The 16,078-nt window shown below is 40.9% G+C and overlaps 1 long non-coding RNA gene across 2 annotated transcripts; it reads right to left on the bottom strand.

The window, feature by feature from the left end:
• Positions 1 to 9,330: 9,330 nt before the first annotated feature.
• On the bottom strand, positions 9,331 to 16,046 carry LOC144381968 (uncharacterized). Of its 2 annotated transcripts, none has more exons than XR_013448335.1 (3): positions 15,884 to 16,046; positions 14,383 to 14,508; positions 9,331 to 12,495 (listed from the first exon to the last, which is right to left on the bottom strand). It is a non-coding gene; the product is annotated as an uncharacterized LOC144381968 (long non-coding RNA). The 2 variants fall into 2 exon arrangements; XR_013448336.1 differs by lacking the exon at positions 9,331 to 12,495 and adding an exon at positions 12,530 to 12,998.
• Between the last annotated feature and the right edge of the window lie 32 nt (positions 16,047 to 16,078).

Raw genomic sequence — 16,078 nt, 5'->3', positions numbered from 1 at the left:
ACATTCTGCTGAAAAGATTTCGATTAAAACTACAGGAAACAACAGGGCATAGATGACACTGGAAAATAGTAGTTTCTATGGGGTACTGGGAAGGAAAACCAGTAGGCCCAAGAAAACAGTAGGAAAACAGGAGTCAAGATAGGTTTAGACCAATTAAAATCGTCTTAAAATTGAAATACAATGTACTGGGCACCTGGGTGGCTCAGTCAGTTAAGCACCCAAATTTTGATTTCAGCTCAGGTCATGATCTCGGGGTCTTGAGATTGAGCCCGGCATCCAGCTCTGCACTCATTGTGGAGTCTGCTTGAGATTCTCTCTGTCCCTCCCCCTCAAATAAATATATAAATAAAATCTTTAAAAATTGAAATACAATGTACTTACCAAAACATTCATCCTTTTAAAGTATATAATCCTATGGTTTTTAGTGTATCTACAATGTTGTGGATTCCAGACATTCACTAATTCCAGAACTTTTCATCACCCCGCCAAAAAAATCCCTTACCCATTGGCAATCGTACCTCATTCCCTCCCTCCCCAGTCCCCTGCAACCACAAATCTACTTTCTGTTTGTGTGGATTTGCCTATTATGGACATTTCATATAAAAGGAATCATATAATATGTGGTCTTTTGTGTCTGGCTTCTGTCACTTAGCATGTTTTCAGGGTTCGTCTATGTTGTAGCAAATATCCATACTTCATTCCTTTTTGTGGCTGAATAATAGTCCATTGTTTGGATATACCACATTTTGTTTATTTTTCATCAGTTGGTGGACATTATGTTGTTTCTACTTTTTTGCTATTATGAATAAAGCTGCTATGAGCACCCATGTACAAGTTTTTGTATGAACATATGTCTTCAGTTCTCTTGGGTACATACTTAAGAGTGGAATTGCTGGGTCATTTGATAATGCTGTGTTTAACTTTCTGTGGGATTGCACCATTTTACATCCCCACCAGTAATGTATGGGGGTTCCCATTTCTCTACATCCTTGCCAACACCTTATTTTCTCTCTCTCTTAATTTTTAATGACAGTGGGTATGAATTTAAAGGCGTTTTGGTGAAAAGAAAAGCAAAGAATTGGGCTGGTGGCTAGAGAAGGTGGTTGGATCAAGCTTTTTTGGTTTGTTTTTTTTGTTTGAAGGTGGGCTATATTATACATAGCATATTTGTATACTGATGGAAATAATCTCATAGAAAGGGGAAAATGGATGACATGGGAGAGTTGTTGGACAGTTGTGGGGTCCATGTAGTAGGAGCAGGAGTGAGGATAGGTCTAGTGAACAAGGGGAGGAGCTGACCTTACATGTGAGCACAGACAATTTATCCAATACAACAGGTGATGCTAGGGTCTGAATGTTCCTGCCCCCTCCATTCATATCCTGAAATGTGACCCCCAAAGTGATTGGATTAGGAGGTGGGGCCTTTGGGAGGTGATGAAGTCATGAGCGTGGAGCCCTCCTGATTGGGATTAGTGCCCTTCTAAAAGAGACCCCAGAGAGATCCCTCATCCCCTCCACCATGTGAAGACCCAGTGAGAAGTCAGCAGTCTGCAACCCATGATATGGTCTTCACCAGAACCTGACCATAATGCACCGATCTTGGACTTCCAGCCTTCAGAACCACAAGAAGGAAATTTTTGTTGTTATAAGCCACTGAGTCTGTGGAACTTTGTTATAGCAGCCCAAATGGACTAGGACAAGTGGGAAGACAGAGTGTGAATCCAGGTGGAGGTAGGACAGCTTGGTGGTGAGCACCTGTGGAAGTACTCTTGTTATTTTTTTTCCCCAGTGAAATAAGCAGCTGAGATTGAAGAGAGGCAGGAGTTATTCGGGGTCTGAAGAGAAAGAAGAAGATCCAATACAGTCATCTTGGGTGACAGTGACTAGACATAGAAGGACAGCGAGACATCACTCAGAGCCACTTGAGGTTGTGATCATGAGTTTAAAATGAGGCCAGTCAGTATTATTTTTTTCCAGCATCTGATCTTCTCTTACCATATTAGAAGTTTTCAATTTTCAATGAATGGAGTTAATACTGAGTTGACGTTACATACACAAAAGACATTTTTCAATTTGCTGTTTTTATGTTAATTGGAAATGCTTCATGCTAGATTTTATTAAAGTTAAGGACTTTAGATAACAGCAAAGAGTAACACATCCTGGTTCAGTTTTTCTGTCCAAGGTAATTAGAATAAACAAGGATTTTGTTTTAGTGCTATTATTTCTCTTGACGATAATGTTGCTGAATAAAAAAGGATGTGAAACTGACTAGTTTTGAGTCTTTCCCTCTACATATTATTTTCAGAAAAGCGGGAGACTAGAAGTAGATAGTAGCTTCTTTAAGGATCTGGTATTCTCTAGAAATTTCTGGAATTCTGAATTATGCTTAGTCATCCATTCAGTCAGTCAGTCAACAAGCATTTTCTCAGTATTTCCTCTTTTACCAGTTACAGGAAAAGCAAAACTAAAGTAAATATGATTCCTACCTTGAAATACATCACAGTCATCTGGATATTACACTGTTTTTAGAAAAGGCAGATATACTTTTATTTGAACCAAGAGAACCTGGTTCTATGTCGTATCACATAAAATTAGCACTTTTGATAAAGAGAGAATGCTATGAAATTTGTAAAATGAAAAGTTAGGACACATTCGTAAGTTTCATACATTACATATAAAATCTTTCTGGTGGGGCCTCTACTCTTTCAACAGTGCCCAGTGTGCTCCTGAGGACCACTTGTCCCAACTACAATCAATCATGTGCTTCATGGAATCTTAATTAGAATATGCTATTAGAGTCTTCAGATTTTTATACTTTCCTTTTTGAGAAGTCTTTCAAAGAATTAACAATTTTGTGAACCTGGTAGTGCTAGTGTTTCAGACGGCCATCGAGTTCAAGGGCAGAAGCCCGAGTTCTTTGGCTGCAGGACACGCAGATGGACAGTGTGTGGCAGTGTTTAAACGCTGTTGCCACCCTTCTACACATTGACTGCAAGTGCATCCCAGGATTGTATTTTTCTATTGCTCTGTCACAGTTTGTTTGCCAAACGGAACACAGGAAACAAACAGGCAGTTTTCTCGTACAATTCTTAAAAAATGGTCAAAAGGAACTCCGTTGCTGAAGAAGGGAATAAACACAATGTAGTCCCTGAACATGGCTGTCTGTAGGTTGTTACTATGGGGAACCTTAGTTTGGTCAAAGGATTATCTTCATTGAAAATTCTGAAAGATCAAGGTTCTTTTTGGTTCCATAATACTTAAGAAATAAAAACAAAAGATGAGCAAGCTATCAAATTACCAAGGTTTCACTTATATAACTGTAATTACAGATAGAAAATTTGATTGTGAACTTATTTTTCCGCTCATGACCTCATCACCTCCCAAAGGCCCCACCTCCTAATCCAATTCCATTCTTTTGAATGAAAGAGAACCAAACTATTCATTATTTAAAACTGAAATTTATTTCACGGATTTTTTTTCCCTTAGAGTACATAAAACAATGAATTTGACACCACCCCCTAAACATAGGGGAGAGGGTGTGTACCTTCCTTATTATCCTCCACATTCTAAGGTGATTAATATCTTCACTCATAGTGATTGATATCAGACTAGGTCACTTAAACACAGAAATTTATTTTTTTCACAGTTCTGGAGGCTGGAAGTTCAAGCGCAAGGTGCTGGCAGGGTCAGTTTCTGGTAAGACCTCTTCCTAGCATGCAGATAGTTACCTTGTTACTGTGTACTCACATGGCCTTTTCTGTGTGCATGTGTGTTCCTGGTGTCTCCTTCCTCTTCTTATGAGGACACCAAGTCCTATTGGATTGGGGCCCCACACATATGACCTCATTTAACATTAATAACTTCTTTGAAGTCCCTATCTTCAAATATAATCGCATTCGGGGTTAGGGCTTCAACATATGAATTGGGGAAGGGGGATACATTTCAGTCCATAACAGCACTTATTAACAGACTTTATGTAAACTAGGGTGCCTGGGTGGCTCAGCTGGTTGGGTGTCTGCCTTCAGCTCAGGTCGTGATCCCAGGGTCCTAGGAGCGAGCCCTGCATCGGGCTCCTTGCTCAGCAGGGGGTCTGCTTCTCCCTCTGTCCCTCAACCCTCTCTCTCTCTCAAATAAATAAATAAAATCTTTTTAAAAAGTAGAAGACTTTATGTAAAGATAATTTTATTTTATGGTTACTGTCCTTGTACATAAGCTTTCTCGGTATTTCTCTGTCTTTCAAATATGGTGCTATCACAAAGACTTTGCTTGGAGAAAATGTGATTCCTTATTTCCCATGTTGCCATTCCATCCCAATTTACTATAATACAGATAGATCTGTTGAGTGCTCAGTGTATTCCAGGAATTGTCCCAGATTCTGGGGACACATCTATGAAAGAACCATTGCCCCTGTTCTTAACTCATATCTGACCAGACCTTTAGAAATTCAGAAAATTGCTACCTTCAAAGACATCTAGGAGTTTGGGAGTCCCAGATTGTGAACCACCTTACTTAACAATTCAACTTGCTCCAAAAAAAAAAAAGTATTTTATGCATTAATTCACTTATTCAACCAATATTTTTGAGCCTAAGATACAGCAATAAATTGGATAAAGTGCCTGGTGTCATGAATCTTGTATTTTCATGGAAGAGACAGACAATAGGCAAATCAACAAAGACTATAATGTCAGGTAGTGATAACTGCTTTGAATTAAAACAAGGCTAAGGAGAAAAGACAACTTGTGGGGGAGGCTGCTATGCAAGACAGGGTGTGAGGGAAGGCCTCATTTAAAAGGTAACATCTGAGCAGAGACTTGAAAGGAGTGAAGGAGCTCGTGTGGGTGTGTGGAGGATGAACATTCCCAGTAGAGAGGCCAAGTTCAAAGGCTCGAGGGCAGGAGCGTGTGTTTCAGAGCCTGTGACAGAGCAGAGCAACGCCCAAGTAATGGTACTGATGAGGTAGCCAGGAGCTAGAGCATGAAGGCTTTTGTTCTACAAGATGAGAAGACATTGAAGCATTTGGAGAACAGAAGTAATAGGATCTGATTTATATTTTAAAGCCTCTCAAGCTGCTGTGTGGAGAAAAGATGGGGGGGTGGAGGCCTAAGATGAAGCAGGGAGACAACTGTAGTGATTAAAATGAGAAACGAGGCTGGATGGCACTAAAATGATAGCATGGCCATGCTGGGTGTGTGTGGGGGGGGGGCTGTGGGTGTGTGTGTGTGTTTTAAAGCAGGCCCAACAGGTGTTATTATCACAACTGATTAGCAATTTTTTTAAAGATTTTATTTATTTATTTATTTATTTATTTATTTATTTATTTGACAGAGAGAGAGTGAGCAAGAGAGAGAGAGCACAAGCCAGGGGATGGACAGAGGGAGAAGCAAACTCCCCACTGAGCAAGTAGCCCGATGCGGATCCCACGACCCTGGGATCATGACCTGAGCTGAAGGCAGACGCTTAACCAACTGAGCCACCCAGGCACCCCTGAACATTTTTTTAAAAAGATTTTATTTATTTGAGAGAGAAAGAGAGAGAGAGAGAATGTGCATGAGCAGGGGGAGGGGCAGAGGGAGAGAGAGAAGCAGACTCCCCACTGAGCTGGGCATCTGACATGCGGCTCTATCCCAGGATCCAGAGATCATGACCTGAGCTGAAGGCAGACACTTAACCGACTGAGCTACCCAGGTGCCCCTCCTGCTGAGCATTTTGAAAGAATAACAGAACAGCAAAAAATGCTATCAAATGAATAAAGTCATGGTCCTACAGCTGCAACAATTCTAGGGACCTTGACCCAACTTCAAGAGATCCACTCCTGCCCCAAGTTTTGCCCCAATTGATAGAGATGCCTGTCAATACTGTACTCAAAAGAGACACTGGAAAAAGAATTGCCTACTTTTAAATGGAGGGCCTGTTAAACAATCCAGTTGCCATGTAAAAGAGAGCCCTCAGCTCCCAGACTCTGGTGATCACTGTCAACAGTGACAGGGCTCCGAGAATTTGCCTGGTAAGCTACTTCCAATAATTCGTTAAATTAACAAGGAAAATTAAACTACACTTAAATGGGGAAATTTCTACCGTGTTGATAGATAGCAGAGCAACTCTATTTACTTTACACCCCACCATTATACATGAAACCCCACCATTATACATGAAGAACTTGGAGTAATAAAAATATCTTAGCAGTGGAAGTTTCTAGTCAAGTTCAAAGAGTTTCTTTACTGGAATCCATAACTGTTACCCTTGGCCCTTTCTCTGAAGGTCATACCTTTCTATTATGTGATTACCGCCCTTGTGAATTTCCTAGGTAGAGACCTGCTTTCTATATTAGGAGGCCACATAAAATTTTCCTCAGGAGAAATAGAGTTTTCAGACTCATCAGACACGGAAGCATTATGTGTTCTCCAAGTCCAAATTGATTGTCCCGAGGAGACTATTCAATTCGATGGAAGTGTAGATGTGATAGATCTCTCTGAAATCCTTGATACTCTGTGGGCCTCTTCGACAGATGTGGAAAAAAATCAGAAGTACCAAACCCATTAAAATTCAGATTGATCTTTCTAAACTGCTTCCTCCATACCCCTTAAAGCCCAAGGCCAGAAAGAGCTCACTCCTATAACAGAAGATTTAGTAAGTCAGAGGCTTATTCCCTATACCAGTCCTTGAAATACTCCTGCCTTGCCTATGAAGAAACCTCATGGATGGGAATGGAGATTTGTATAAGACCTTAGAGCCATAAGTAAGATTGTGATACTGAAGGTTCCAGTGGTAGTGTAGTGAGTTCAGCTATGTCCATATACAATAAAATAGAAGAAAGACAGTATAGAAGAAGGTAAAATCTACCAGGTGTACCACCAGCCCATCGTATCATTATTTTATTGCTAGCTAGCTCCTATTACCCATCATTCTTGTCTTTTATAATATAAATAAGGATTTTTAACTTTTGATAATGGAAAACTTCAGGCAAATACAGAAGTAAATATTGCAGGATAAGAGACCCTCATCTACTCATCATGTAACCTCAACAACTACCAACACTTGGTCAATCTTGTTTTACCTATACATATATCCAATCGTCTTTCTCACTGGATTGTTATTTTTTTTTGAGAGAGAGAGAGAGAGAGATAAAGCATGGGGGAGAGGAGGGGCTGAGGGAGGAGTAGAAAGAAAACTGCACAAAGACTTAGCCATATACTGCCAGTTAGCACCACTGTCTACAGGGGAGCAAAGCGAACAAAACCCTGTGCCTCTATCTAGAAAATGTCTAATAACTTCCTAAAGTTTAAGTTTCCAATTCTGTAGTTATACTATGGTTACCACCCATGCCAGTAGATACCAAAGCCAACTTTTGCAACAATGCTATCCAGAAAATTCTTAATATCTTACTAAAGTTTAAGTTTGCAATGTTTTAAAGTTCAATCCATATGGATAATGGAATGAGAATTGACATGGAAGCTGGATATGGGTTAGTCCAAGTTCTCCCAATTTACTTCATTATGTCCAAAAGCAAATCACATAAAACTTGGAGCCTGTTCCCTCAGAGGATGACTATGACAGCTCAGTTTTCTTTCAAGCTCTAGGTCTCTGACTCTTTAACAAATTGACTTTGAGAAGCACTGCCTCTTGTTGGAGTTAGAAGAGAAAGCTTAAGTGCTCTTCACAGAGTTCACTGCAGGTGAAAATACTCTAAGAATAAGGTTGAGATATAGTAGCTGTGACAGTTTCTCAGACTTCCCTTGTTTTTGATGGACAGGTTTGAGGAGTACTGGTCATTAACAAAATGGGCACACAGGGCGAAACTAGTCCCAGGTCTTTGTGACCAGTGTGTTGTCTAAATACTAACTCTAAATGAATTCAGAAATCTGCCACTGACTCACCCATTTTTGTTTATAGGGTTATATTACAGCCCAGTATATTCTCATAGGAAAAACTTCAGGAATTGCTGCAAGAAGCAGTTGACTTATGTATTTATTTATTTATTTTGCTCTTTTTATTTATCTCTAGAAGCATGTTTGGTGGGCTTCTCAAAATCTTAGGTAGGGACTTTCCAATATATTTCTTGAAGCCATTTTTTAAAGATTTTTATTTACTTATTTGAGAGAGAGAGAGAGAGAGAGAGCACATGAGTGGGGGGAGGGGCAGTGGTAGAAGGAGAGGAACAAGTAGACACCCCTCTGAGCACAGAGCCCAAGCTGGGGCCGATCCCAGGACCCTGAGATCATGACCTGAGCTGAAGTCAGATGCCCAACCGACTGACCCACCCAGGCACCCCTTGAAGCCATTTTTGAGCATCTTCTGGACTCACTATCATGTTAACAAACTGGTAAAAATCAGGTAGTCTAGGAACATAGGCACCAACAAAAGTTTTAAGTTCTTCTATAATTTTAATTTGGTCCTTTTAGGGTCTGGAAAATCACTTACAATAGCTCAAAGTTTGGCTTGAGACCAGAGTTTAAATTCTGCTGAGGCTAGGATCCCTGGTTCACTAGAAGGTCTTATCTTAAAGGACAGCTGATATTTAGGGGGTTTGAAGGGAAAGGGCAAAAGATCAAAGTGGCTAGTGGGTTCAGAATAATCAGGTAGAGGAGGATAAAGAGGAGCAGAGGGATTAGTTGGAGGTTGCTCAAGTCACTCATGTCAGTCAGAGCTTTGGCCTTAAATTTTTCATTGGCTTGTAGTGATTCCTCTAGAGAGTCTATTTTAGAGTCGTTTTGTCTTTTGGAGGCCTTTATACCAATCAAGGAATACATTCCATTGTTTTGGCAAGGTTCAGGATCATCTCTTTCAGGGTACCCCTAAGGTGGACTATCTTATTTAAGTTAAAATTTCCCCAAAGTGGCCACTGAAATTCCAAGTTATCCTATGTAGAGAGCACCCATTTTTCCAAAAAGGGTAAGATCCTGGGGTTAAGTGGATATACATATAGAAAGCAGGAGTTTTTGAAAGAAGTGGGTAAAGAGTTTTAGACCAATTGGAATGAATCTTTGCCTTAGATTCTCTAAAATGGCTGTATCTATAGGGATCCTGAGAATTTTACTGCTGCCTAGAAACACAGGTAATCATGCGTTTTTCTCCTCTTACAAACAGAAAGGTAACCAAGAAGGTTGAACAAAACACAGATATACACAATAAAGTCAGAGAGCTCAAAACATAAAGAAAATGGAGCTCTGATTTAGGAGAGACTTAACCTGGAACTCCATAGTCAGTGAGAAAGCAGTGAGCACAATGGGCTCATTAGGTACTGCACCTGGTTCCTCACCCAGCTGGGGGCTCTTTAGGGCTCTTCTTCAGATCCCATTTCTGACACCAGAAATTGTCAAAACTAAAATCAGATCAAATTAAAATGTTGAGTTTATTGTGCATACAAAAGAACAGTTCACAAGCTGGGAGACTTCAAACCAAAACTAGCAAGAAGTTCAAACAAAAAATGGCAAGAAGATCAAAGGCGTATCATTACAAGATGGCTTATAACATGAGACTGATAACTTTGCAATGATGCATTATTACAATGGGTGTTTCACAGGAATTGGTTAAAAGTGTTTATCTTAGGGGCACCTGGGTGGCTCAGTTGGTTAAATGTCTGACTCTTGATATTGGCTTAGGTCATGATCTCAGTGTTGTGTGATGGAGCCCTGCATCTGGCTCTGTGCTCAGCTTGTAGGCTGCTTAGGATTCTCTCGGGGTGCCTGGGTGGCTCAGTCATTAAGTGTCTGCCTTCGGCTCACGTCATGATCCAGGGTCCTGGGATCGAGCCCCGTGTCAGGCTCCCTAACGGGCAGCCTGCTTCTCCCTCTCCCACTCCCTCTGCTTGTGTTCCCTCTCTCACTGTGTCTGTCTCTGTTGAATAAATAAATAAAATCTTAAAAAAAAAAAAAAGGATTCTCTCTCTCCCCCTCCCCCAGCTTGCACGTGTGCACTCCCTCTCTCTAAAATAAAAAAAAAGTGATTATCTTACACCATTTTCGTAAAACAATTTAAGTTTTGTTTATGATTATCAGAGGCATTCACAAGACAGAGCCTAAACTAAATTTTGCTCACATTCATGAAATAAGCTAGGTTAAGTTTTGCTTACATGGCTTACCTGGTTTTATCTGCCTGGGGGATTTTTAAGCCTCGTCTCCATTTTATTTTAACAGACCCAATTCGACCTACAAAGCCCTTCCTTATCCCCTCAGCCAAAAGTAATTATTTGGTGGTTCTCTTTAGCAAAAGATAACTGGTACCACAGTAGGGGAAAATCTCAAAGAGAATCTACTTAAAACAGGAACCAAAATTCCGTAGTTAAGAAGGATAAAAGAACTGACTGTAGGGACAGCCAATTCAGGACAAAGCTAAAACAAACTAAAAAACATACACACAGACCATAATATAATAGAAAATAATTATACATAAGTAGTATTATTTAACATAAAAATATGAAAGACAGGTGTCTGCTTGAAAATATATATTCCATTATTTATCTTTAGGTTACCTATATGCCATTATTTAAATAGGACTAGTTAACATTAACAGTTAGTAATAATAGGACTGATTAAATAATGTATGAAAAACATATTTTGTATGAAATATGTATGAAAAATAACAATATTTTTATGCCTTTGTCTCCTCTGATACAATAATTAACTTTTTTTAAACAATTATTTAAATTTTAAAGGCTATATTAGTCTTTAGTCTTAAGATGTAAAATACGTGGCTTTTTTCTTTTAAAAAAGATTTATTTATTTATCCTAGAGAGAAAGAGAGAGAGTATGAGTGGGGGAAGGGGTAGAGGGAGAAGAGAGAGAAAGGGAATCCCAAGCAGACTCCGCACTGAGCACGGAGCCCGACTCTGGACTTGATCCCAAAACCCATGAGATCATGACTAGAGCCGAAACCAAGAGTTGGACAGTTAACCAACTGAATCACCCAGGTACCCACAAAATATGTGACTTTTTAAAAGAACATAAATTCAATAAGGTGAACTAAACAGATGTTGCTATATTTATTAAAAATGACAATGGCATGTTTCTTTCTGTCTCATAATACAGGATATTTTTACTCTTTCTGTTTCCTTTTCCAATAATACTTCTGTGAACTGCCTGCAGCCTTTAGGACATCCTTCTTTTCTTTTATGTAGCAGTAAAACTGAATATAGTCAAATATAAATTTCTCTTTGACTTGAAACTGTGCTCTTACCAAGCCCGCATTACATCGATTGCTGGTGTCAGTCCAATGCAATAACATCAACTGAAACAGCCTCTCAACACAAACATTTGAGCATGGAATACTTTGGATTTTACTTATGAGCAACAACAGGTTTTTAGACTTGTAGGAATTTGTTTCCAGCTGTCCAAAAATGCCCATCCATTCTTTATCTATAGGCTTTTTTTGGTAGACCAGCTGTTTGTCAATCAGGTCCTCTGCATCTATAAATTCATTGGAGAGGTTGTCCATGTCTCAAATGCCCATCATTTTTAAACATTCTGAAGCACACTGGATGTCACTGTAAGTTAAACCTCTCTTTCTCAGGGAAAATGGTTTTCAAACACAGACATAATTTGATTGTGAAATTGAAACTGGATTCCAAGTAAGTTATCATTCTAGGAAAGAAATGGAGAAAGTCTTGTTTAATTTAATTTGGTTGCCCTTTTCTGGTGACATTTTATTCCGTTCTGAAGCAGTCTTCTTTCCAAAAGAGTCATTTCTTCACTGTATGAGTTTTTGTTGCAACTTATACATAACATCAAATAACTCAGGTGCAGGCAGTTTATCTTTTTCTAGGCTCCTGAGAGTTTCTTCAAAGATCAGCAAGCAGGTCTGGAGAAACAGCAGATAAATTTCTGTTGCAGTCTAATCCTTTTCTTCATTCTCATCTTCAGTGTATTTCCAAATTAGAGAAGGACATTCGTCTTTTCCCACACTTTGAAAATAGGATTTTATGGTTGGCCAACATTTTAACATCTTTTCTATGGCTGGCAAGTGACAACCATCTTGTAGGCATATGTCTGAGGTGTCTATCTCCTTCCATTTCTAAAAGTCAAAAGTCTCATTAAGTGTTTCTGTGTGTTTTGAGGAAACTGAAGTCACCAAAACTTTCATTATGAAAGCCTCAATGTCCAAGAAAGCAAATCACATCCCTTTTTAGCAGTCTGTGGTGTGCAAGGTGTGCTGGACATTTAGCAGCTTTCATTTTCTTTGGTAAGAAGTTTATAGACTGAATGGAATTTGCTGAAATTTACATCTGTACTACCCACCAAATATACAGATAGGTGAGCCAGATCTAGTTTGTATTGCTATTGCATCGTCTGCTTGATCTTTTGTTTAATGTGTTCTAAGGTTTCATTAAAATCTTCATAGCCATCGGGACGCCTGGGTGGCTCAGTCGTTAAGCGGCTGCCTTCAGCTCAGGTCATGATCCCAGAGTCCTGGGATCGAGCCCCACATCGGGCTCCCTGCTCAGCGGGAAGCCTGCTTCTCCCTCTCCCACTCCCCCTGCTTGTGTTCCTGCTCTCGCTGTCTCTGTCAAATAAATAAATAAAATCTTTAAAAAAAAAAAATCTTCATAGCCATCAAGAAGACGATTTGAAACTTCATTTTTCAGATCAAAGTACTTAAGAGCTAGGGCGAACATTTTTTATTGCCATAATACAACACATCACTTGATATACTGCAGAAAGCACGATTATTGGTAAGATCTGACAGAATCAGCTCTACACTGTAAGAGGCCAATACAACTGTGATCAAAATTTCCCCTTTTGTTCGCCCACAGGACATTTTAGTTGCAACCTCTGAATCAGGAAATGTAACTTTACCCAGTTTCAAAGAGCAATCAAGGGAGCGAAAAGATAACGTAGGTTCAATCGTGTGGTATGCCCACACTAATTCAGCAGCTGTTCTTTTTTTTTTTTTTTAAGAGAGAGCGCTCGCGCCTGTGGGGAGGTGTGATGGGCAAAGAGATCATCTTAAGCAGGCTCCACATCCAGCGCAGAACCCAACTCGTGACTTGGTCCTGAGATCATGACCTGAGTCAAAATCAAGAGTCAGATGCTTAACCGACTGAGCCACCCAGGTGCCCTGCGGCTGCTATTTTTTGATTGAACACTGGTGTCTTTTTGGGAGATGAAGACACTTTTCATTGATTCAAAAGTACTTGCTTGTCTCATTCCAGACTTGTGGTACTCAGTCTCTTCATGTTTTCATATCCCCTTCTCTGCCATGCCCAACCCCAAATTCTTTTCTACAAATTGCGCAGTATGCTCTCTTTGGATCATTTGCCTCCCTAATCCAGTTGTATGTGTCCTTCCAACTGTCATTAAAATAACACAGCCATTTAGTCTTCTTTTTTTGGTATTGTCTGGGTCATGCTGGCGTTGACATTGTACTCACTCTCATTTTCATTATCTCAATTCTTAGAAAGCACAGTCACAATATTCACAAAATTAAAAATTAAACTAGCGCTATCTCCCTCCAAAGCACAAGAGTTAACACTCATGATTAGACTGTTAACACTCATGATTAGAATTTAAGTTGCTCTGAGAGAATGCTACAATAGATACATTATTGTGAACCACAAATCATGGCTGCCAGTGTCAGTGGTCAACAGAAGGCAGATAATCACCCGATTCATGTGTCACTAAAAACGGTGTTGTCTTCCTTTTGTGGTGGGGGGGCATAATACGGGTTTTGTATCTCCTCCCCTCTTCCAATCTACGGCACTCATTGTTAAAACCAGGACTTTTTACATCCAGGAAGGGTTTCTTGGAACATAGGACTTTCAGGGCTAGTCCCAATCTGGTGTGGTTGGTCACCAAAAATAGAGTTGATTACTCTCCCATTTCCATGAGTGAGAGCTTGTCTAGTATTTTCAGATCTGCTATTTTGACATTAACAAATTATATTTAGCTAGACTTTCTGAGAAGTGTATTCTAAGGTAAATCAAATAAAAACGGTTAACCAGATCTTTCTGGCAACAGTTTTTTTTTGTTTTTTGGAAGGTTCTGTTTGGATAAATCTGGCTTATCTAGAACTTTGCATTATTTGGTATAGCTGTTCCAAAATTCCATTCTTTAGCTGCAAGAACAATATTGAGACGGGTGTCAAGTCAAGGTTGGCTATTCCCAAAGAGACAGCGGGGCTGGCTTTTGCTATTTCTAATAGCTCCACTGTATATGCAGAAGAGACAAAAACAAGCACTCATTAATTCTACAACGTATTCCAAAAAGGCTAAGAATGACAAATTAAGCATGTACTTTATTATAAAAGCAACATAAAGGTGCTTACTTATGTTTATAAAATACCTGACAATTATTGTTAACTCCAGTAAATGTAAAAAAAGGGCAGAGACAAAAAAAAAGAAAAGAAAAAGGAAAAGTTAATACCGCTCCCCCCAGTTATTAGTTAACTTACTAAAAGCTGAAGTCGAGGGGCGCCTGGGTGGCTCAGTCCTTAAGCTCCTGCCTCTGGCTCAGGTCATGTTCCCAGGGTCCTGATTCTCCCTCTCCAGCTCCCCCTGCTTGTGTTCCCTCTCTCTCTCTGTCAAATAAATAAATAAAATCCTTAAAAAAAAAAAAAAAAGCTTAAGGCAAGATTTGTTATAGGCTGCTCAGAGCTGCAAAACTAACCTTAAGTCGTTAATAACCATTAAAAAGGTTCTACGAAGAACTGCCTGCAGTATATTACCCACCCCCAGCCATTTAACAGTCATAATTAATCTTTAATCCTGAGGGGTAAGAACGATGTCCATTTAAAAATAGGCTAAATGGGTTGTATTGTCCAGTTTTGCCTACTAATCAGCTAATGCCCCCCCCAAATCACAAAGCTACAGATGTTATGCATCAAAGGAAATCAAAGAAATTAAACGACATAACCTTGGTTCCTAGCTTACTCATATACTGTAGCCTCAACATGTAAAAGAGGTGAACCTTGCGTCCCTCTTCACTACAAATGACCCACGCAAACTTAGCAAAACCCCTTGAGCAAAACGGGTTCTGCTCTGCGACCTCTTCCTGGATCTCTTCCTCCAACCGCCGCTTTCTTTCGGGTTCCGGGGCCGGCTCCGACTCCGGGACGACGCCCGACTCGAGCCGCTGGAGCGGGACCGAGAGCTTCTGAGCGGCCGCCACAAGTCGTTCATGTAGGCAAGACTTCACTGCTTCTGGCTTTTGAAAAGGGTCACCTCCCCAAAACCCACATTGTCTCCTTAACAGCGGCTCCAACCTGGATGACTTTCCCGCGAACGGGATAGTTAGCCTCTTGAGACATATGTGGCTGTCACAACAGCCGGAATGACCCTGGCATCCAGTGGGCAGAGGCCGGGGATGCAGATAAACACCCTACAGTGCACAACAGGACAAGCCCTCATAAACAGAATTATCTGGCCCCAAATGTCAGCAGTGCCTTTTTCCCCAACGGGAATAAAACGTCAAGTCCCAGAAGAGTGTCAGCCCGCCGGGGACTAGGAGGGCACAGCACCCGGTCGCTCACCCGGGACCTCCCCGCCTCCTGGGAGTGACTCCACCCCTTATGGAGGCGGAGCTACAGTGAGGGCGGGGCCAGGCGCTGAGAAAATAAACAAGACTTAAAAACTTAGAGCGGGGGGCCGCGAACCCAGAACCGCTTTTTTTTTTTTTTAAGATTTTTATTTATTTATTTGTCAGAGAGAGAGAGAGGGCACAAGCAGGGGGAGCAGCAGAGGGAGAGGGAGAAGCAGGCTCCTCACTGAGCAAGGAGCCCGATGTGGGACTGGATCCCAGGACCCTGGGATCATGACCTGAGCCGAAGGCAAACGCTTAACGACTGAGCCACCCAGACGTCCCCCCAGAACCAATTTTTGCACCACGCGGGACCCGACACTTTTCCTGTCACCCTGAGATAACTGAGGAGCCGACCGCAGCACTAGAAAACTTACCACCTCATACTGGACGAATACAAAGGCCCAACAGACGCCTTCCTTTGGAAGGTGCACTCAGACTACCACTCCTGAGGTGCAGACGCGAACTGAGCGCCGTGGAAATCCCCAGCCCCCGGCACCTGGAGCACCCGCAGACTTTGGCGCGGTGGGCGTGGCTCCCTCTGGCCCTCCCTCCGCTCTTCTCCTCCCGCC

The sequence above is a fragment of the Halichoerus grypus genome, chromosome 5 (assembly GCF_964656455.1).
Source record: "Halichoerus grypus chromosome 5, mHalGry1.hap1.1, whole genome shotgun sequence".
Classification (NCBI taxonomy): Eukaryota; Metazoa; Chordata; class Mammalia; order Carnivora; family Phocidae; genus Halichoerus; species Halichoerus grypus.
This window is presented reverse-complemented; position numbering and strand designations above follow the sequence as displayed.